This window comes from Danio rerio, chromosome 23 (genome assembly GCF_052040795.2).
Source record: "Danio rerio strain M-AB ecotype USA chromosome 23, GRCz13ab, whole genome shotgun sequence".
In the NCBI taxonomy this organism is placed as follows: Eukaryota; Metazoa; Chordata; class Actinopteri; order Cypriniformes; family Danionidae; genus Danio; species Danio rerio.
In genome coordinates, this window is record NC_141043.1 from 34,730,178 (window position 1) to 34,755,330 (window position 25,153).

A 25,153-nucleotide genomic window follows, 5' to 3' on the forward strand; every position below is an offset into this window, starting at 1 on the left:
CTTCTGGAGAGACTTATTTGTTTAATTATTTAAAAGCCGTTTTAAGGTCAAAATTATTATACCTTTTAAGTGGTTTGTTTTCGATCGTCTACAGAACAAACCACCGTTATACAATAACTTGCCTAATAACCCTTACCTACTTGGTTAACCTGATTAACCTAGTTAAGCCTTTAAATGTCACTTTAAGCTGCATAGAAGTGTCTTCAAAAATATCTAGTAGAATATTATTTATTGTCATCATGGCAAAGATAAAATAAATCAGTTATAAAAATGAGTTATTAAAACTATTATGATTAAAAATGCATTGAAAACTCCCAAGAAATTGGGGGAAAAATAAACAGGGGGCTAATACTTCTGACTTCAACTGTACATCTCTGCAATAACTCTAATAACTTATTCATAAAGTAATCTGGAATGGCAAAGAAAGGGTTCTTGCAGGACTTCCAGACTTCGTGAAGATTATTTGGATTTATCTTTAATGCCTCCTCCTTCATGTTACCCCAGACATGCTCAATAATGTTTATGTCTGGTGACTGGGCTGGCCAATCCTAGAGCTTTTCGGGAACTTTGATGTTGAAAGAAATATCCATGTAGTCACTCTCCAAATATTCTGTTTTGTAACTGTGTCTTATCTTAAGTTGTCCCTGTACTAAGCGCCTTGACGTTGCGCCTTGACATTCTTGAGCACTGGATAAAATTGTTCTGCTTAGCTGAGCTGAATATTTGCACGTATTCATAGCCCATGTAACCCTGAGTATGATGTATAAAAGCTGGGAATACCCCAGTCTTCTTTAGAAGAGAGCAATAAACTGTTGGATTCACATCTCTCAGTTGTTGTTGCCTTCCTGGAGCTCCAGCTTACTGAGGAAACACACAGACGATCTGCAATTTATCCCCACAGATGTGGAGGCTGAAGTATGAGAAGGAGCACTATCCTGCTGAAGAATTTGCCTTTTCCTGTAGTTTGTAATATAATTGGCAGAACAAATTTTTTAATACCTCATGGCTGTTGCCATCCACTCTGCAGATCTCTTGCATGCCCAATTCTGAATGTAACCCCAAACCATGATTTTTCCTTCACCAAACTTGACTGATTTCTTTCAGAACCTTGGGTCCATGCGGGTTCCAATAGGTCTTCTGCTATATTTGTGATGATTGGAATGCAGTTCAATAGATGATTCATCAGAAAAATCGACCTTCTGCATTTTTCCAAAGGATCAACTAGAAGTCAAGTTGTTATTTGTTGCTCTTACAACTGAGATTGGCGACAAGACTTTTGTCAGGTAGTGTGCAAGGTGATTTCTGTACAATTTCAAAAAGTAAGCATGGTAACCAACACTGAATGTGTTGTTTTTGATTATCATATGATAGTCCAAATCTATTTCTCAGCAACTAAATAATAAACCTAAAATATATTGAAACATAAATACAGAATGGATAACATAAAAAAGCCAACTCCGCATTTACAAATGACCCTCTCCCTCCACAATTAAAACACGTATATTACAAAACCCTCAAAATATAGATATTTAATAGTATATATTACTATAAATTATAAATATTTATATAATCAGAATACTATTAAAAATACTACACATCTACTACAATAAAAATGCAAAATTAAAATGTTTACTCACCCTATTTGATCACACTAATGAAAGCATGTCCAAATATTTCCTGGCATAACGCAACATTCTTTACATTAGTGGCATGATTAGATGTCTTTCCTAAATATACATTTATAACCCCATTAAAAAATCCATTTACACTCATTCAAAACCATTTTGAAGAGAATTGGACAGGCTTAAATGTCAGCATATGCGTACAGCAGCTGTTTTATCTCAGTGAGCATCAGGAGGATTGTTTGTCTGACTTTCACATTCTCTGCACATGGACAGAATGATTGAGGGACAGACAGATTATGGCCTGACTGACACAACAACAGCCTGCATGAAATGAACGCCATGTGTGTTTGACTGCATTTTATGCTTCAGACCGTGAAAGTGACCATGTTAAATATGACACGAGGTTAAGACACAGACATATGCTGCAGCACAGTCCTTACCTTCTCTCTTATCTATCTTTTCTGCCTTTCTCCCTCTCATACACACACACACACACACACAGACACACACACACACACACACGCCTGTCAGGGCATGTGTATGTCTTCTGTAAATCCCTAAACTGTTCGGCATTTCGGAAAAAGGTCAAAGAACAAGATAAGACAGAAAGAAGGAAGGAAGGAAGGAAGGAAGGAAGGAAACTGACTGATTTTAAGCAGGAGGGATATGGTGAGGAGAATCCCATTACTTTGGTATAGTCTATATTAAGCTTTTCACAGTTTAGCTTTAATGTCATATAGAAATATGCATTTAGGATTTTCCACTCACCCACAGTCATTCTTTCAGTTCAGATTATAATTAATATCATACAAAACTTCATTCATTAGATTGAAAAAATCTTTAAAAGACTATTTATGAACTCAGTGTTTGCATTTCAAGTACTTCACACTAAAACCACTCATTTAACTAGTCTGATTATCAGTGAAATACATAAAACTGAAATCTGAAAACTTGAGAAAAAAACATATATTTTTACTAAATATTGTTTACTCATAATATATTAATTAAATAATACTCTTTGCTCCAAATGATACTCTGAAGTCTAATAAATTGAAACATCATTACAGATAAAATTGAGTAAATTTGAATCTACGTCACAGCGATTAGATCTTTGTGTAAATTCCAGCATGTAGACTGGCTGTCTGTACCGACTTCTTTGAGCTTTCATCAATAATTCAAGAGATAGACTTGGTTAAAAACAAATAAGCGCTCTATTGTGAATGTGGCACAACGTCATTGATATGCATAATAGCTTTGAGGACTGTTTTTACCTGTTACAATGTTCAGATGGCGAAGAGACAGCACGTCATGTTTCCAACCATAATTAAAACAAGCGAAAGAAGAATTATGTGGAGACATGGGTCATCAGTGTTGCATTTATAAATGTGCTGCAACGAAGGTTTTGTTTCCATTTCCCTGCTATGAGAGAGCAGCTGGACTCACGTGTGGATTACAGTGGTCTGCTAACACGCGGAAAAAACATGTTTGTAGGGAACATTTTTCACCCCAGAAGCTTTACGCATCTGGAAAAGGTGAAATCCTGGATTTGCCGCTCATCTCCATTTAAAAAAATCGTGGTGTTATTTGTCCTGTCACTACAGATTAGGTAAGTGTGTGATCAGTGATTCTTTGTTTATGTTTATTCAGACAAAGTTAATTAGTATCGTCTGCAGTACTCTTTCAGTTTTTAAAGACATACCTTAGTCAAAATGATATAGTTACTAGTTGATTTCTAATCAACTTTACATAAAGCCACTACAATATAATGGACTGAATGATCCGCTGTAAATGCTGCTTTCCAAATGTAAACATGTAAACTATTACACTATTACTATTATTATTATGTAGGATTTTCACCGCATTTTGTGACAGAATAGTCTATACACACACAGCTTTCTGACGCTACCTACCGAGTGTGTCTAAGTTACAGAAAAATGCAGAGGCTTTTTTTTCTCCCATTCACCGTGCAGTATCATACATTCCAGTAAAATTACACTCTTCCAGCGGTTCCTCGCATCCAATATATTGTTTGTCACAAGGGGCATGCAAGAAATACAACTTAATGAAAGTGAAAGTGGCAAACAGCAGTCAAAGTCGACAAATCACGAATTTGGCAAACATGGTAAACATGGTCACTGTCTTTTTCCCGTGTGTGTGTGTTGCTCTGCCTCTGTGAAAATCAGGGCATGCTTGAACTGGAACTCCTCTGTTCATGCAAATCCTTTCCTCTTTCACCACTCAACACTCCCACCTAAACAAAACTTACCCACTTTCCTGACTTTTTTCAAACTAGAGGCGTGAAAACCCTGCTAAGACAGGGGGGTTTCGTGGTCCTTTACAATGACCAGTAAATTACCATCTTGCACAGAGTAAATTTTGATATTTACAATCCAGGAGGACTTTAACACACCAATAGTTCTCTGGTTTCCATCCACATTTATTGGGTCAGATAATTCTTTAAAATCACTTGCAACTTTACTTTTTTTTCTCACAGATTTTTACTGTAAACACGCCAAAACCTTGCAATGTGATTTGCACTCAGTATGCAGCCAATGAGCAACTTTTTGTAAACTAGATAACAGCATTTGACTGTAAGAGGATTGTAGCTGGACTTGTTTCAACGCTCATTTGTGGAAATACATCCACTGGCTTACAACTGATGACAAGGAGTCACTCACAGCCCAGTCAAGACTGTACAAAGGGAATATTTAACCAAGATAGAAAAGCTAGAGAGAAAGAGAGAGAGAGAGAGAGAGAGAGAGAGAGAGACAGAGAGAGAGATAGAGAAAGATGAGTCAGAGAGATGAAAACAATAAATTTGAGACAGAGCAGAAAGGACGGCTTGTGTTAAAGTGAATTGGATATGAGCAGAGAGCTCCCAAAGGACCCGGCCTGGATTCTCACTACCGAAAAAAAGAGAAACACACCTCAGCCTCACAGCTGATTGGTCCAAAGTCACCCCAAATTAACCGTTCCACAGGCGTCTTCATGCAAAGGGCTAAACTGTCCAATAACGAGAACAGTTAATGATAAAGTTAATGGCACAAGGAATGATAGAGGTGAACATCTTTTCGACAACTCTCTCGCTTTTTCTCGCACAGGCGTGTCGTTCTCGCAGTTCCTTGAAACCTGTCAGATCTGTAGATTTTACAGCCTGAAGTGGGATTTTAACCTACTTTCTCTTCGCTGCAGTTTTGTGGCATCAGGTTAAGAATGTAAAGGATATTACACACACACACACACACACACACATATACACACACACACACACACACACACACACACACACACACACACACACACACACACACACACACACACACACACACACACACACACACACACACACACACACACACACACACACACACACACACAGAGACCCTTCATTGTTTCCTGAAGGCTTAGTGGTCAATCATTGTCCAGTGTGTGTGGAATGCCATTGTACAACCTTACATAAGTCAAGAAAGTCTTCCTGGCATTAGAGCCAGTGCTGATAACATTCCACTGCCCTTCAAAATGACCTTCAACACACACACACACACTCTGACTTCTGCTCTTTTATGATCTAACATGGATCTTTGGCTTACAAAGCTATGAGGATGCTTGAGCATGATTGGAATGTGTGTTTGAATGGATTTGATTGAGTGTGCATGTGTTTTATTATGCTATGCACTAGGGGTGGGAATCACAGGTGTTCACGATAAGATATTATCATGATATTTTGCTCTTGATAATGATATACCACGAAATCAGCAATTCTGCGATATATGATAAGAAAGCCACAATATATTACAATATTTATAAGTGGAAGGAGAAAAAAAATGCAAGTTATAAGATGTTTTTCTTTCATTAACCGCACATATTATAAAATCGCAACAAGTGCACAGGTGGTGAGTAGTTTGTGATTAAAAGAGTAATAGTTTGTGATTGAAAAGCTTTAAATTAGACATATTGTACAAATTACATTTAACAAAAAAACTGTCACAATTAACAATAAACAAATTGACAATACCTGCTAGTTTTCTGTAAGCTTAAGACACTCGCTTAGCCCTGTGTGTACTGCAGCCAAAGTGGTAAATGGCTTAACTACAAGACTAATGAATTAATTTAGATTTTTTGTACATTTAAATAAATATTGATACTTGAAGGTATAGTATCGATAATATATCACGGCTGGAAATATCACAATATATCCCCATATTGATAATTTGTTTCATCCCAACTATGCACTATGCTTCTGATTTAAATGTGCAAAACTGGATATTTATAATTTTAAAATAAATAAATGAAGCATGCAACACAAAAATAATTTATTTACAGTGCATACAGAAAGTATTCATAGCACTTCAATTGTTCCACATTTTTATGTTACAGTCTTATTCCAAAATACCCCATAATGACAATGTGAAAAAAGATTTTGAAATTGTTGCAAATATAAAATAAAAAAAACTAAAAAATTCTGATGCACCTTTGGCAGCAATTACAGTCTCAAGTCTTTTTGAATATGATGCCACAAGCTTTGGCACACCTGCCTTTGGGAATTTTTGCCCATTTCTATTTGCAGTACCTTTCAAGCTCCATCAAGGTGGATGGGAAGCGACGGTATACAGCCATTTTTAGATCTCTCTAGAGGTGTTTATAAGGATTTAGGTCTGGGCTCTGGCTGGTCCACTCATGGACATTCACCGAGTTGTTGTGAAGCCATTCCATTGATATTTTGGCAGTGTGCTTTTGGTCATTGTCCTGCTGGAAGATGAACCATTACCCCAGTCTGAGGACAAGAAGGTTTTCATTCAGGATGTATATTGCTGCATTTATCTTTCCCTCTATCCATACAAGTCTTCCAGTTCCTTCTGCTGAATAACATCCCCACAGCATGATGCTGCCACCACCATACTTCACTATAGGGAGGATATTAGCCTGGTAATAAGTGGTGCCTGGTTTTCTCCAAACGTAACGCCTGGCATTCACTCCTAAGAGTGACAATTTTAGTCTCATCAGAGCAGACATCTTTGTTTCTTATGGTCCGAGAGTCCTTCAGATGCCTTTTGGTGAATTCCAGACAGGGAGTGGCTTCCGTCTGGCCACTCTACCATACAGGCCTGATGGGTGGATTGCTGTAGAGATGGTTGTCCTTCTGTAAGGTTCTCTTCTCTCCACAGAAGAACGCTGGAGCTCAGACAGAGTGACCATCGGGTTATTGATCACCTCCCAGACTAAGGCCCTTCTCTCCCGATCACTCAGCTTAGATGGCGGGCCAGCTCTAGGAAGCGTCCTGGTGGTTCCAAACATCTTCCACTTACGGATGATGGAGGCCACTGCTCAATGGAACTTTTAGAGCAGCAGATTTTTTTCTGTAACCTTTCCCAGCCTTGTGCCTTGAGAAAATCCTTTCTCGGAGGTCTACAGACATTTTCTTTGTTTTCATGCTTGGTTTGTGCTTTGACATGCACTGTCACCCCTGGGAGCTTAGACAGGTGTATGCCTTTTCAAATCATGTCCAATCAGCTGAATTTACCACAGGTGAACTCCAATTAAGCTGCTGAAACATCTCAAGAATGATCAGTGGAAACAGAGGCTGTGTCCGAAACCGCCTACTACTCAGTAGGTATACTACATTTGAATTTAAACGTACTACTCGGCCATTAGAAAAGTATGTTTTATACAGTATGAATGTGAAAAGTATGAATGGAATTCAGACGTACTACATCCGCCATTTTGTCATGGTCATGTGACCTACCTGTGTCAGTATCGTCGCCTCACTTCTATTCATGAATTCTCTCACGGGGCATTATGGGATAGCGCAGCGAGCATGGGAAGCGCACTTCAGAATCTCGCCGGAAGTAGTAAGTCATCGGGGTACTACTGATTTTCGAATTCGATGAATTCGGACATAATGTACTACTCGGCTCGCATACTGATTTCTGCATACTATATAGTATGGAAGTATGCGGTTTCGGACACAGCCAGAATGTACCTAAGCTCAATTTAGAGCTTCACTGCAAAGGCTGTGAATACTTATGTGCATGTGATTTTTCAGATTTTTTATTTTTAATAAATTTGCAACTTTTTTTCACACTGTCATTAAAGGTTATTGTGTGTAAAATTTTGAGGAAATAAATTAATTGAATCCATTTTGTAATAAGGCTGTTACATAAAAAATGAATGCTTTCCGGATGCACTGTAGGTATATGATAAAGAATTATGATTCTGGATAAAATAGGAATTTGTTTTTGCACAATATAGAGTTCAGGATTCAAAGCCACTGGAAGAGCATGTACTGCAGAATTAGGAATACAAAATTTTTAGGATTCATTCATGCTTTTTCCATTGGCTTAGTCCCTTATTTATCAGGGGTCGCCACAGTGGATTGAACCGCCAACTATTCCGGCATATGTTTCAGCCACAACTCAGAACTGGAAAACTTCCATACTCTCTTGCATTCAGACACACACTCATACACTACGGCCAATTCAGTTCATCCAATTCACTTATAGTGTCTTTAGACTTTTGGGGAAACTGGAGCACCTGGAGGAAACCCACACGAACACGGGATGATTATGCAAACTAAATACAGAAATGCCAACTGGCTCAGCCAGGACTCAAATCATTGACCTTCTTGCTGTGAGGCAACAGTGCTAACCACTGAGCCACTGTGCCACCATTATTAGTGTTGAATTTTTATTTTTCAAATATTTATATAATGTAAAATACAATATGTAGCCAGGAAAAATTCACACAAATTCAGTTTTACCAGGATTTTTTCCGCGTAGATAATAATGAAATTGCCACCTCTATCAAATTTTGTTTCCGTCTCCAACTTTTGAGAAAAACCATGCAAGCAGACAGAGCTACTGATAGACCCAATGTGATTCTCAAAGTCATGTATTTAATTACATTTGATATCATTTAATGTCAAAATAAGATAATGTTGTACTTGATAACATTAGAAGAATAATGCAAAATGTATTTGTTTCAAGAAGCAAATATTTAGTAATCGGAATACCACCTCCCCCTCATTTTGAGCCAGAAAAAAACACAGATTTTCCTATAAGATATTTTATTTGTAGAAGATTATTATTTTTGTTTGGAGGCTTTTTTTTATTTTATTTTTTTAAAGTCGATATTATTAGCCCCTTTTATAAAAGATTTGTTTTGGCTACAGAACAAACGACTGCTGCCCAATGACTTGCCTAATTAACATACCCAGTTAACCTTACTAATTAATTAATTAATTAATTAATTAATAAAGCCTTTCAGTTGTAAATACTAGTACTTTTCAAAACAACTAGTAAAATATTATGTTTTGTCATCATGGCAAAGACAAAAGCAATAAGTAAATATAAATTAGTTATTAAAACTATTATGTTTAAAAATAGCAGAGCATATTTGATGCATAAGAAGTTAAATGCACACCTGTAAATCCATTACTTCTTTCCTAAAAGGAAACTTGCCTTTAACCTACTGTTTACTGCAATAATTATATTACAAGAAGTTATATTGTTAAATATTCAAATAAAAAAATGTTTTTTATGTTTTATTTATGTAATTTTCCAGCCAGGTTTTAGTGAACTTGCAATATTGTTAAAAACACAGAAGCTCTTTCAGTTTTTATATGTAAAAGTGCTTAAATACATGCAAGACCATTCAAATATTTTGCTCATCTCAAACTAACACAAACACCTGTGATCAGTTCATGATATCGGCCAGATCAGCGAGGACTGATCGAGTCATTAAATGTTATTATCGGCCGATATCGATCTACAGCTGATCGATCAGAGCATCTCTACCACCAACACAATATGAAAAACACTATATGCTTCAATAAAAATGCACAAGTCTGTACAGTATAGCATTAAAGAACACATTACACTAGTTTAAGACAGCAAGAAAAAGCTCTATTTTAGACACTGTTAAATATAAATCACCAAAATTTGATTCTGACATTGCATAATGCACCGCTGCGCAAAGGAATCTATGATAGTGTTTTGTTACTGGTTATGGTTATTGTGTTGAACTAATTACAATTACTTAGAAGCTTTTTTGCTGTTGTTGAATAATTTACATTGTGTACGTACCTCACAACAATAGTTTTGTCGCTCTTTTCATCAGACATGGATGTCAGCTGCGGTAGAGGTCCAGCAGGATGACTCATCGATTCCCTTCAGCATCAGTGAACATCCAGTACAGTTGACTTTTTATCCCATCCGGAGTTCCAGCTTCAGGCCGCACAGAGCTTCACCGGGACAGGATTTACAAAGCTATATAGGCCTAAGGTCCTTCTACTGCAAACCAGAAAAGACTTATTCTGCAGTAAGAAAACAGAGAAAATACAAAAGTAGTTGAAGTATTGAATTACAAGACAGGAACGTATATAATCAGATCATCCAAAATATACCATAACAATTACAATATTCTAGCTCATTATAATAGCTAAGCTATACCCCTCACTAGCCACTTTATTAGGCACACCTGTCCAACTGCCTGTTAACTCAAATTTCTAAGCCCATTACATGGCAGCAACTCAATGCATTTAGGCATGTAGACATGGTTAGGACGATCTGCTTCAGTTCAAACCAAGCATCAGAATGGGGACGAAAGGTGATTTAAGTGACTTTGAATGTGGCATGAAAATGGTCCCAAAAAAAATCCAGTGAGTGGTTGTTCTGTGGGCACAAATGCATTGTTGATGCCAGAGGAGAATGACCAGACTGGTTTGAGCTGATGGAAAGGCAACAGTACAAGCACAACACGTCTAACCTTGAGGCGGATGGGCTTCAGCAATAGAAAACCACACCGGGTGCCTCTCCTGTCAGCTAAAAACAGGAAACTGAGGCTACATTTAACATAGGCTCACCTAAATTGGAAAATAGAAGATTGGAAAAATGTTGCCTGGTCTGATGAGTCTCCATTTCTGCTACCACATTCGGATGGTCGGGTCAGAATTTGTAGTCAACAACAAAAGCATGAATCCATCCTGCCTTGTATCCGAAGTTTAGGCTGGTGGTGGTGTAATGGTGTGGGGGATATTTTCTTGGCACACTTTGGGCCCATTAGTACCAATTGAGGATCTTGTCAATGTCACAGCCTACCTGAGTATTGTTGCTGTCCATCCTTTTATGATCACAGTGCACCCATCTTCTGATGGCTACTTCCAGAAGGACAATGCGTCATGTCATAAAGTGCAAATCATCTCAGACTAGTTTCTTGAACATGACAATGAGTTCACTGTACTCAAATGGCCTCCACATTCCCCAGATCTCAACCCCATAGAACACCTTTGGGATGTGATTGAACTGGAGATTCGCATCATGGATGTGCAGCCAACAAATCTGCAGCAACTGTGTGATGCTATCATGTCAATATGGACCAAAATCTGAGGAGTGTTTCCAGTACTTTGTTGAATCTATGCCATAAAGGATTAAGGCTGTTCTGAAGACAAAACAGGGTCCAAGCTGGTACCAGTAAGGTGTACCTAATAAAGTGACCGGTGAGTGTAGATAGATAATGCCTCAGGAAATAATGATCTGACTGTTGTCAGCCAAGCTTTGTGTATGATTTGGAGGATCGTAAGTGTGTGTTTTAGAAGATGGAAAACTGTTTGTTGTCAATGGATGACTCAAGTGTGTTACTTGAATGGTTATTCATGTGCTAATGAAGAGTTTAGTCAAATTTCTCTCTCACTCACAAACACATGTATGAATGAAAGCTAATTAGTTAATTTCATCCTCTTGTTACAGCTATAAAAGGAAACATTTTTAATTCAGTGCTGTATCTATTTGTGTGTTGGCTGTTCAGTATTCAGAATGTTTTCACATTGAAGTCATTTGTATGCTCACTGTGTGTTTTTACCTCTTATGCAAGCGCTCCTCTGCTCATCCTGTGTGCTGATTGGCCAAAACTTTACGTCACGCTATATTGTAGAGCTCTCATCTGAGCACAGAAAGATACAGGCCACACGTGGAAACAATGGTATCCAGGCAACAATATCCCAGCAACAGCATCCACTTCTCATTGGGCAGAGTGAAACAGTCAAGTTTTCTGAAGTGGAGAAGTTTCCACACTCACAATCTATGTGGTGATTGTTTTGAGGTATTTAAGGAATAATTCAGGCAAAATTTAAAATTCTGAAATAAAGAAAAGTGATTATTCAATCAACCTGTTGTATTTAATCAAGGGAATACAAAAAAACATACTAAATTTTAATAATCTTTTTTTTTATATCATGTCTATTCAATAAAGCCACAATTAGCTTAATGTAATACATAAATTGCATCAAACATTACTGATTCATTACTTGCATCACTCGAGCTATACAAGCTGCAGAGGAGGTGAAAACATCAAAGAACAATGACTTAATTTCTCTCATGTAAAACTATTTTGTGGCTTTTAGCGGCTTGGAAAATAATGGCAGAGATTTATGGATCACTTTTATAGTGTAGTTTTGGAGCCTGACAGCTCACTACTCTTGTCTAGAACAACATTAGGTTTAATAAATAATGACATAACACTCTTTACATCCCATTTTCATTTCTTTCTGCATGTTTGATAAAGAAACAATAGATTAAAATGACATATTGGCAACCAGTAAGGCCAAAAAGAATATTACTATGGAAATCTCCCTGTACTATAAACTTACTCGATTTATAGGTCTGGTTTTCAACAGCAACTGCATAAATATGTGTTTAAGGTCTCTTGGTTCTTTGGATCGTTTTCTCATTGTCATCATTTTTTTGCAGGTTTGATAAAGAAACAGTGGGAAAATTACATTCTGGCAATCAGCATTGAGGCAAAAAGCTGATTTTCAACAGCAACTCTATAGGTCTCTTGGTACTTGGACAAAGAACAAATATGAATAAATTTTGATCTGATGTGAAACAACACCTATCTGCATAATATATTTTAACAAAGCAGCAAAAAATAGATCATATAAACTGATTTAGGGTCAGACAGATTTCAGAGTGACTTCAGACAAGTCATTCTGGCAAAAAGAAAATCTGAAAAACAAGATCAGAGGCAAGAATAAAATAAAGTTTTGCTTGTTTATTACATTTTAAGATGCAGTCATTGCTGGATGCAGCATCAACCCAATAGCATCAAACTCAATTTCTGGAAGGCCACAGCTCTGCAAAGTCTAGCTCCAACTAGCTCCAACTCACACCTGCTTAATAGTCTCTAGTAGTCTTAATCACCTTGATTAGTTGGATCAGCTGTGAAGCAAAACTGTACTGAGCTGCGGCCCTCCAGGAATCCAGTTTGAGACCTGTGATGTAAAGGGTCTCGAATCCCCCCTTTCAGTTCAAGTCAGCCTCAGGCCCTTTTTACACTAGTACGTTTTAGCTTTAAAATGGCAGTTTAGAACGTAAACAATCCACATCCACATTGGCATTTTACATAGCGTTTTTGAAAAGATCTCCATCAACACTACACCACTGAAAAGACACATCACGTGACCAAACACACACTCTGGCATGTGCTGCAGCGTATGTGCACATCAGAGCCCAGGCAGTCAGCAAGTGCCTTGAGCACAGCTCCCCAGGTGAGAACAACGCACGTCGGACTGTTCATGAAGGATTTACCGCTGGATGTCATCTCACTAAAGTTGAATTGAATTGAATATTTAATTCATCTTGTCTCTATCTAACAATGTCTCTATTTGGTCTTTGGCTGAGTGCAAAGATAAGTTAGGCTAATATATTAATTTATGTAACCTTTAAGCTTTGCCTATATTTCCTATATTGCATAAATTTATTGTATTATTGATTATTAAAATTGATATTCAGCAAAGGAGACAGGATATCTTTCATGTTTTTCATTGAAAATGAAAAGTGGCAGTTTTGCTATAGGCTCCACTTTGTTATAAATATGCATACAGTGAAGATGACGGTCATATAAATATGTAGCTACATGATGCCTTAACATTTTTGATGTCTGTTAACTTGTTAATATTAAAATGAAATAGGCAGTTCTTTATATCACGTTTTCTTTTTATTGTTAAGACAATGTAGCCAGGGAGATGTAAATGACTTTAGAAACTCCTTCTCGGGAGTTTGTTTTCTACATCAAACATACAAAGTCTTAACTTACAAGAAAAGGATGCAAGACTGAACTTTGTGTACTTAATATTGAGACAAAGCCCTAATCAGATCAGGTGAATGTTGGCAGCCAGGCCTGTTTTTAGTCTCTGTTTTCACCCATCCACACTAGCACGAAGCAACAGCGTTTTAAAATGAGAACGGCCTCTTCAGTGTTTTTACAACGCTCCGTTTCCGGGGTTCAAAAACTCCAGGGTAGTGTGGATGGAGGCAGGGTCGGAGTGGGACTCCTTTTCAGCCCTGGAGTTTAAAGCCTTAGACCGGCCCACCTCAGTTCACTACTGACTATATTAAAATAAGGTTATTTCCAATTCAGTTTTTAATGACTATCACTGCTTTTTTAAGGAAACAGTTGCTTTAGAACTTCAAATGTTTTGCAAAAATATGAGAAGATTAAAGGTTAGCCAAGTCTCCAACACAATTCTTTAAAACATTTTAATGTCCTTTCCTATATCTGAATATATACTGTGTGCAAAATTCTTTATGGATATCCAGTCATTTGTAACGGTGATCACAAAAAAAAAATTATATTTACACCTACATAAGTAACCCAAACAGTTTTATACACCTTAACACACACAAAAAATAAAAAATAAAAAAATAAAAAAATTATACAAGTAAGGTCAAACACGGGTCGGCGGCGTCGTAACGCAACATGCTGACCACTGGATTACAATGGCACCATTATGATGGTGCGTCTGGAATATTAATGATTTTATTAATGAAGTGAATCATCTAGTTTTCATTGAGCAAGTGTAATATTCATTAATATTAATAATTCAAATTCTTATTTTCACCAAGGCACGGCTGTTTGGGGTCGAATGACCTGCAGGCTGTATTTTGCTCATGGGGCAGCGAGAAAATGAAAAGAGCGGAGCTGTGGCAATATAATGAAGCTATGGTCAAATAAATAAATAAATAAATAAAGTGCAACTGCTGAAAGTGCAAGCAGCTAGGGACAACAGCCCTCGCGGCCAAAAAAACGGACCGACCCAACGGGAGTTCTCCCGGTTCTCTCGATTAGTCAATCTGGGCCTGGATGGAAGGCAAACCTGTAGCAAGAGTTATGTGTTTTAAAACTAAATCATATTAGTGTAAACGACGCCTTAGAATCTATTTTTTAAAATGTTATGGGCATGGAGTGCTGTGAGATATAGAGGACTGGGCATGGCCGGCAGAGCAGCTTAAATGTCTGTCTATATGGGCCTGTGATCGAAAAGCACATGATATCATGAATAATTAAGAAGCAGGCTCTTCTCATAGGATAAGAAAAGTCAGTCTATGAATAATAATTAGGAACCGATGCATCATCACTGGACAAGCAAACCTGGAGGATAAAATTAGCTGACTAAAGCTTAAAATTAAAATTGTTTTCCCCACAATTGATGCTCAACACACTTAAATCTGTTAAAATCTTTATACATTTTCAATTATCTCTTATCTTCATTGTTTAAAATTCAAAAAACAGACAAATTACCAACAAAAATCCCCAACAGATACATGCGTCTACTGCAAGAGATTTAGTTGTTACACCATCTTTTATTCCTCTCCTGTTTGTCTCTCTTTTATGGTTGCCTTCTTTTATTTTTAATCTGCAGAGTATCATCTGTAGGAACAAAAGTAAGCTAGTGAAATAAATAAAAATGACGGTAAGACATTTAAATTCCAATATCGCGTCCAGTACCAGACATTCAGGGCTTAATGCTGATCTGATCCTTAAAACACAGACAAATTACTGCCGTGAATCACTGCTGGTGGAGATCCTCATGTAACCTGTGTTTGGGGGGGAGGGATGCTGTGTTTGTTAAGGGGGCTGAAGAGACGGTAAGTCAGCCGGTTCCCTCAGCCTGAGGCCCAAGAGGCAGGAGGAAACAGGCTGTCCTCTCGCTCTCTATCAGCTAGGCTTACGTAAGACTGACAATCAGCATTTACTTTATCTCCTACTGGTGAGCGAATATCTTAATTCCGTCTTCTGCTGTAATTCCTTAAATTAGTCTATCAATTATTACTTTGCTTAACATTGAAATTCACTTTTTTAAAACTAATGGAGTCCATGATTTCTCTTCTTTACTTTCTATGGTGCAGTTTGCGGTGGATTCCTGTGGTGTATTTGATTACAGTGTCTGGTTTGGTCCACTTTGATGGTCACTGGCCTCTCAGACTGCATGTACACAAATCAAACCACTAGCAACGGGATCCTCACTCCGCAAGCACATTACACAACAGCAAGGTCAAAATATATGTGCATGTCAAGTCAACACTGGATTAGACAGCACTGGACATGATGAAACATCTTGTGCAACATCGTAACGATGTGTCTATTGTCCATGTGCATTTAATTTAGGGTTACAGTTACTTATTTGTATATATATTTTGCTATGTTTCTGCTTATCTTATTTTTTCTGGGGTTTTTCTTCGCCATACACTATTGTGGTCCTCTAGCTGGCTCAATTTAGGTTTGTAGGGCATCATTATATTGTAAAACTGCACTGGAGATATGTGTATAGTGACATACTCTGTACTCCATACTTAAAATGATTGACTTCTCTTGGACATTCAAGCTTTTCTTCCATTATAATATTGGTACCAACATGAACATTTATTATAAAGATATTAAAGAGGATGTTGCATGTTTCAACCCTTTAAAAAAAGTTCACAAAAACGCCACTAATGAAAATTTTAATAATCTAAGGAATCGTGCACTATAAACAAGCTTTTTTTTAAATGAAAAATTTTTAATGTCTTTCATTGACGTATTTAAGTTTCCATCCACCTATTTGGATAAGCACATAAGAATGGTTGATGGAAACGGCAAGATGCGCATAAATTGTGAAAATTCGCATAACTGAGTAGGATAAAATTTTTATTCTATAAGAAAAAATGAGCATAAACTACGATGGAAACACTTTTACCGAACAAATTTCAGTATGCGCATTAAAAAAGTCATAGGATTTTGTTATAAGAGATCAAATGGAGATAAAAATGTGTGTGAAAGGACAAACCAGCAGGCTAAGCACATCGTAAAACATCTGAAAGGCTGTTTTGGTCATTATAAAACACCGAAACTATTTCAGTATTAGTGTTGTTTGGAATTACTTCCAGAGCTGTCTCACGCCTTCAAATGCCACCTCGAGCTAATTATGTTTCAGCACAATAAATTAATAAATGTGCAAGTCATTTATTTAATAAAGAAAAAATTCATGCAGCTTCTCTTACCTATTCTGTTTTTATTTTTGATATTTGACACCGGTTAATCAGGAAATTACCCCTTTTCCGTTCTCTTTGACTCATTGGATAGAAACGCTGCTTTATTTGCATGTCTTTTATGTGATATCCCAGTTTTGCTTCTTTGGATGGAAACATGGCTAATGCCAATAAAGAATCATCCCAGCTGGCACAGGACGTAAACATGATGTCAGAATGATGTACTCTAATGTTTTGGGACATTGCATTTTATTTGGAAATGAAAATCAGGTTGACGCCAGAAATTAATGTAAGGCCGACACCAATGTCCAACGTCAGGTAGAGTTTACATTTTGGTTACGTTCCAAGGCAACAGAAAACCATAAAAATATCAATGATATATCAAAATAATAATGTTACAGCTTGAAGTTGTGTAGACGTTATCTATACGATGTCTATCAGACGTTGGATTTTAGTTTTAAAGCTGATGAATAAATATCAGTATTTTACATTAATATGATGTTGATTTAAGATGTTGATTTAACATTGGATTTTGGTCACTTTCCAACACAACCTAAAATCAACCAAATATCAACATCATTTCATGTCGTTAATGAACGTCAAAATAATATTGTTCTTAAATGCTGGCGACCTAAATCTAACCTAACATTAATGTCTTATGAGGTTGTGTGTCTGCTGGAATTATTTTTAAGAGGTTTCTGGAACAAATTAACTTTATGCCAATCAGACCTAAGAGTCTTATTCTATTGTTTATAAAGCAGTAACAAACCTCCTGAAAAGTTCATCCTGTACAGAAATATCTACTAAATACCTTCCACTTCCTTAACATTTCATTGTGAAATCACCAGTGTGTATTGTGACACTGTCGTTTATCACATCATTTCTACATTCTGTACATTCCTTCCTGACTCATGCACAGTGTGTTTGTTCTGCATCTGTGCAAAAGAATGACGGTGCTGATTTAAGCCATGGATTTCTTCATAACCTTAGTAAAAAAACACATTAGACTTGACTAAACTTTCAGAAAAAGGAGAAAACCTTTGAACAAGTCAATCTGAGTTAGAATGCTCACCTTAAAGTCTCTACATAGAGTTACTGAGCATGTTCACCATTATCGCCTGGGAAAAAGATAAAGTTATATGGACACAAACTGATCTTTTGTGACAATATTTGGGCATGTTATCATCACCAGCCATTTTACAGTTTATTATGAACACAGATACATTTAAAATTATATACAGATAAATTAATCTATTAAATCAACAAAGGTGAAGATCACAAACCACTGCTTTGACCAAGAAAAAGTTACTAATCAATTCAATATAAATAATACTTCAACCTAGAAACCTTGGAAACTGTTTGGACCGAATTGTGTACAGGTATAATGTGTCCACAGTCATATTGGGGTAATAAACACAATAAGTCTCTTTTTTAAAAAAGAGGTGAGCAGGACGTGAGAAAAGTAACTGAAATTAAAAGATCTGTTCAGCACTCTGTGATCATCAATCCTTATCAAATGTGATTAAGATTGAGTTTTACAAACATTTTTTTAAAACGGTGCATGTTTGTAATGAATTACAGACATTTTACCACCTCTACTTTATCATCACAGGTGCATGTCAGTACAATTTTAAAAGAAGATGCTTCAATCCCTGTTTGTGGACGTTAAATCAGGTTTATTTTGTACATTAACATAACGGATATCCACACAGCAGTGAATATTAACGTGTATACTGTCACATTTGCCATGCAAAAACAGTGCAAAGTTAAACGTGCATGCAATGTGTGTCTGTGTGTGCGTAAACATTGTAACGACATTGTGTGAGATTCATTGTTGCAGAAAAGCTTGGATTAAATAAATAAATATATTAAATACTCATTGGTTCAATAAGTTTTTACTGTAGTATTTCCACAAACATTACGTGAGATCTGCTTCCTTCATGTCTGTCACTGCTAATTATCTGACAAAGCTGAGGTGGAGATTGAATAAAAAATCTGATGGGTGTTTTGAGCTGAAACTTTACAGACACATTCTGGAGTCACAAAAGACTTATCTTAAATCTAGGTGCCCTTTAAATACTTTTATTTTAATCCTACTACAACAAAGTTATTATTTGTAAACTTTAAGGTACAACTGTACATTTTTACATGTGGTTATTTCAGATCTTGATAAATCATATCAACATATCACAAAAATAATCTTTGAATTAAGCAGTTACTTTCTTATTAGAGGAGAATCGAGGCCGTACAGTGAGATCATCGGTCTCATCATCTCCTGATTTCCTCAATCATTACAGCCATGAAGCTGATAGAATCCTTCCTCACACACACACACACATACAGTACACACACAGTCAGCAGTCAGTATGTCTCTACTCTTGGCTTCTTTCAAGCCATTCCAGGCCTACGGTGGCTTTAAAATAGCTCCACTCTATGGACAGGAAAAGGGGTGTGTTTGGACAGGAAGTAGCAGAGAAGAGCTGGAGACGGCCGTCTGCACAGCACAGCTAGAGGGTCAAGAGTCACACACAACTCACAATGCACAGCTCTGCAGGAAAAGGACATACAGTGCAGTCTAAAAGTCTGAGATGACCAGTGGTAATGCTGTGGTTCTTACTTTTTTTTCTTTCTTTGATTTCACATAAAACAGCACAATATCATAACTAGTAAAAATGCTTTAGGGTGGCACGGTGGCTCAGTGGAAGCACTGTCAACTCACAGCAAGGTCGCTGGTTCAAGCCCCAGCTGGGCCAGTTGGCATTTTTGTGTAGAGTTTACATGTTCTCCTAGTGTTCGCGTAAATTTCCCCTACAGTCCAAAGACATGCGATACAGGTGAATTGAATAAGTTAAATTGGACTTGGTGTATGTGTGTTTATGCTAGAGTATATGGGTGTTTCCCAGTGCTGAGTTGCAGCTGTAAAGGCATCCGCTGCATGAAATATATGCTGGATAAGTTGGCAGTTCGTTCTGCTGTGGTGACCCCTGATAAATAAAAATACTAAGTTGAATAAAAATATTATTGCGTTTAATAACATTGTTATTAGGTTTACATATACTAATATAAGCTTACAAGCTCTAAATAATGTTGTGATCGCTTTTAAAAATATATTTTACAAGTACAGGGTCAGAATAAGAATGTAGTGTCATTTTTATAGAAAATCTGTTTATATAATGGAACATTATCTATAATCGGACAATTAAATTTTTTTGAATTTTAAACAATAAAGCTGTCAATTCACTTGCACTTAATATTATTTCTATGTGTATTACCCCTTTTGGTAAAAAATTATAATAACTCCACACTATGAACCATTTATTAATCATTAGCAATTAGTAAATTCATTATTTGATAAGCATTAACACTACATTAACAAATGTTAGTAAGCAGTTTATAACTGCATACAAACGCTCTATTCTTGACTTATGAGCACACAGTTGGTCACAATTATTAGCCCCCCTGAATTATTTGCTCCTCTGTTAATTTTTCCCCCCAATTCCTGTTTAACAAAGAGAAGATTTTTTTCAACACATTTTTAATCATAATAGTTTTAATAACTTATTTCTAATAACTGAATTATTTTATCTTTGCCATGATGACAATAAATAAATATTGACTAGACATTTATTTTAAAGGCTTAACTAGGTTAATAAGGTTGACTAGGCAGGATGATAAGGTAATTAGGCAAGTTATTGTATAACGATGGTTTGTTCTGTAGACTACGGAAAAAATGTATAGCCTAAAGGGGCTAATCATTTTGTCCTTAAAATGACTTTAAAAAAAACAACTGCTTTTATCCTAGCTGAAATAAAACCAATAAGACTTTCTCCAGAAGAAAAAATATTATCTGACATACTGTGAAAATTTCCTTGCTCTGTTAAATATCACTCATTCATTCATTTTCTTTTCAGCTCAGTCCCTTTATTAATTAGGGGTCGCCACAGCGGAATGAACCGCCAACTTATCCAGCATATGTTTTACACACATTGGGTGCTCTTCCAGCTGCAACCCATTACTGGGAAACACCCATACATTCTCATTCACACGCAAATACTACAGACATTTTAGCTTACCCAATTCACCTGTATCACATGTCTTTGGACTTGTGGGGGGATCTAGAGCACCCGGAGCTGTTAAACATCATTTGGGAAATATTCAAAACAGAAAAAAAAATTCAATGGGTGCTAATAATTCTGACTTCAACTGAATATAATGTGCTTGATTTTATTTTTATACTTTTTAAATTATTGTTTGAATTAATAAATTAACTATTTCATCATTTACAAACCAGTTATTTGAGAGCAGTTGGTGGTTATTAAGGATTATTCAGAATGCAAAAGTAAATGATTAATAAACTATTCAAATGAACATTTATATATCTTATTATTCAAGCATATAGTATGTTAATAAATGCTTTATTAACTCAACTTCTCCCAATTGTGTGAACTAATCTAATAAGGACTGTTTATGCTTTATAAATCCCTTATAAATGACAATTGAAGGCTTAGTTATATTCTAAAAAGGAAAAAAATAAGCTACTTTATTAATTAATAAATTAAAAAATAAATCTTTGCAATCTTAACTGAAATAAAATTACTGTGCAGTTTAAACTTCGCTAAATAACATTGAAATGTTGTATAATAATATATCATTAAATTATTATATTGTTGTTGTTTTATCCAATTTTATGTTATATTTTGACACTCCTGTTATTCTGCAATATTCAAACTTTATTATTAATATTAAATTAACTTTAATATTAAATTATTTTTAGATAAGATTGCAAAGATGTATTGTTCATTTGATACTGAGCCTTAAATTGTCATTTATTAGGGGTTTATGAAGCATAAATAGCCCTCACTTTAGATTAGGTCACAAAACTGCATGAAGTTGAGTTAGTAAAGCATTTATTAACAGAAACAATTAATTATTAGTATATGCCTGAATAACAATATATTAATGTTTATTTGAATAATTTGTAAATCATTTACTTACTCAATCTGAATGTTCTTAAAACCCCCAACTACACTTAAATACAAAGGATTTGTAAAAAGTGAAATACGTAGTCATGAAAAAATAATCGGTTTAATCACAAAGTAAGAAAGTACAATTATTAAGCACATTTTAAATATGCCCATAAGAGCATTTTCATCTGCAGTTATAAAAAGCCTACTAACATCTAATAATGTAGAGTTTATGCTTATGTATTCACTACTTGCTAATGCTTACTAGATGATTCATAGTGTGTACTTATAAAGTGTTACAATCTTTGAAATTAACTAAATTAATTGGAGCATTCATCATACAGTATACACAAGCGTATACACATAATTTGTGTAAATGACAAAACACAACAACTCCAGCCTTAAGCAGTATCAACATCAGACTCTCACAAATGTGTCATCACTCTTTCCTGTCTTTTTCATTGGCAGATTGTTGTTATTTTTGGTGCCTCTTTAATGTTGGACAAAGGGAAAGTTTGACAGTGCAATCCTGGTGTCTTTTTTAGTTAAGAATACGCTGGGAATTATCCAGGAAACCGACTTCTGACAGCTGAATGTCTGTTGGCAGATTTATGAGGGCTCTAATGACCCCATATATGTGTAAGATCAGGCTTCTGTGCACGATGAGTCAAAGGCCATCGTGAGTCATTTAGCGGTGGGGTGATTTTTACAAAGAAATGTCCTGAAAGGTCATGGGTCACCCCTAAATCAAAAAGGACATATTGCGCATGAGGAAAATTACAACTATTTTAGGGTAGATTTTCTAGGCATTACTGTCATACCATTGTAGCACATTTACATGTAATTACTTTGCTTGCATGGGAAAATTTTTTATGTAGTTACGTGAACAACCCAGGTTCATTCTGAAAACGTACCTCTATATACAATTCTAGAGACTGCAAAATATGTTCTGGTGGGGGGTGGGGGGGGGGTGGTAAGGTTTTTTTTGTTTTTGTTTTTGCGAATCCACGAGAGGCTGCTGTGAACACTCTTTGAGATGTCAAATTTCTCTCGCGAGTGCCATTCAAGCCTGCTCTTCTCGCATAAATCCACCAGAGGCCGCTGTTGGCAGACTGTTTTACTGACAGATAGACTGACCCACCCTCCTCCTTCCCTAAACCCAACCAATTTTATTGATTGACCTGCCCACCCACTTCCCTAAACCCAACCAACAATTTTCATAAGCATCCCAGAAAAAGAAAAGCCCTTATCTGACTTTTACCACGTTTTACCACATTCCTGTCCTGTTATTTAATTGTTTATTTTCTTTTTTGGATTCTGTATTGGTCTTTTCCATACATACATCTGGCTACATAATTTGCAGTCTCCAGAAATGTATACAGGGCTACGATTTCAGAAAGAGCCTATGTTGTATTTCGACTAATGAGCAGTATTTCAGCTTCATCCGAGTCTGTCTCTGTGCTGTTTATCTGACGTATCGCATGATGAGTATCAGAAACGCTCATGGGAACGGTGGGCGGGGAGAAGCAGCTCATTTGCATTTAAAGCCACAGGCTACAAAAACAGCTACAATGTTCTCAGTCTACAAAATAGGCGGATTATGGAGACTATAATAAATTATCTGATAGGTATTTTGAGCTGACAATTTACACACATTCTGGGGACACCATAGGCTTATTTTACATCTTGTAAAAGGGGTAAATAGGTGTACTTTAAGCGGGATCATGTGATTGCATACGCGGTAGGAAAAGTAATCAGAAAAAATTGACCTGGAAAAATTATATCGATTATAGGTTCTGAATTAATCACCCAGCACTAAACAAGACAAAATACAGACACACAAAAAAACGATAATAATATAAATACTACAATAATGTGTAAACAATTTATTTAAATTATTTAAGCTTTTTTCAAAAATATTCAAATATTCAATGTAATGTCAATTATGTAACAAAGCTGGTGTCACAATGAAAAACCAATCCCAAAAATAGGTAGTTTTGTGCTTTTGTTTGTTGTAATGTGTTTTTCTACATAGAGGTGTTGTCACAATAAAAAACTAACCATAAAAATAGGTAGTTTTGCGCTTTTTCATGTTGAAATGTGTTTTTCTAGCAGAGCAATGACCTCATTAGCAAATAAAGCAACTGGCAGAATCTCGTTTTAAAACAACAAACCACACGTTTCTCTCCCTGCTCATTAAATGTGACTGGTCACCTATATTTGTAACCTCAATTGACCCTCAAAACATTTCACAAACATGTACTATCCATCAATAAAATGTGTAGGACAGGCACGTATTTTTACTCACGTGCTGGCATACCCAACAAAAACACAGCCTGGAAGGAGCCTGTCCTGTGTATATGGTCCGGTGACGTACGACAATACACGCACTGAAAATCAAGCAAACATAAGAAGGGAATTAATGATTAGTAGAGGATCAATGAAGAATTTGGGAAGTGATAAGGAGGTTACTTTCAAAACAACAGTAAAAAAAAACACTGCGTCATGCTGAGAGCAAGATAGATAGCATCACATAAAGCTATGTATACACTGACTGTGAGGAAAACTCTATCTAGGCTGGTGAGATAAACATTAGATGGTTGTATTGGGTGGCACTTGAGAGCTTTTGGGAGCTTGTGCCAGTCTAGATTGACGTTTGGCTGTAGGAGGCCCTCTGAGATGCCCACTTATGCCTGTGGGTCAGCTGACTAGGGTGGAACAAAGTGTCTTTTGTTCACTGGCATCTTTTGTACTAGAACCACCTCCGTTTACAGAGGAAACGAACGACAAAAGCAAACCCGTTTTATTATGTGGCACGCACAACACACACTTTTTTTTGGCTATGACCAGCAGTGATTGGTGATGGGCACACTTTGTACCCTGAGTAGTTTCCTGAGAGAAATCCTTTCCGGGGGCAATCTTTCTTTCTGTTTGTCTCCACTGCAAAATTTAATTGCTTGGCCTTCCTTATAAGCATGCAAAATAACTGCCTTAGAAAGTAAACATAATCATTTGGCTCATTTAAAATCGGACAAGAAAGCTCAATGAAAGCACTTCTACTCGACTAAGTTTACACATCTCAAAAAAAAAAAACTTGCTATGAAATGGCAAAGTTTAAGTTTACGACAATGATAGAATATGCACAGCTAGAGTTTTTCAGCCAATCAACTTCTGGTAAAAGCTTTGTGTGATTATTTTCATTTTCATAAGGTTCCTTTCACAGCATCGATGTTGTAATGTAATTCAAATATAATCAGTTAAG

At 36.4% G+C, this 25,153-nt stretch overlaps 1 protein-coding gene across 4 annotated transcripts in view; it reads right to left on the reverse strand.

Annotated features, from left to right (window-relative positions):
* sgk1 (serum/glucocorticoid regulated kinase 1) overlaps positions 1-24,271 on the reverse strand; it is a 91,539-nt gene extending 67,268 nt beyond the window's left edge. For 2 of the 4 annotated variants that reach the window (XM_087305230.1, XM_087305227.1), the window contains exons 1-3: positions 24,200-24,271; positions 11,481-11,755; positions 9,707-9,936 (exon numbers count right to left, since the gene is read on the reverse strand). The gene's annotated coding sequence lies outside the window, so the exon portion shown is untranslated. Of the gene's footprint in view, positions 1-9,706; positions 9,937-11,480; positions 11,756-12,267; positions 12,344-12,419; positions 12,462-15,200; positions 15,330-24,199 lie in introns of all 4 variants that reach the window. The other 2 variants (XM_087305229.1, XM_087305228.1) reach the window with 2 other exon arrangements.
* Between the last annotated feature and the right edge of the window lie 882 nt (positions 24,272-25,153).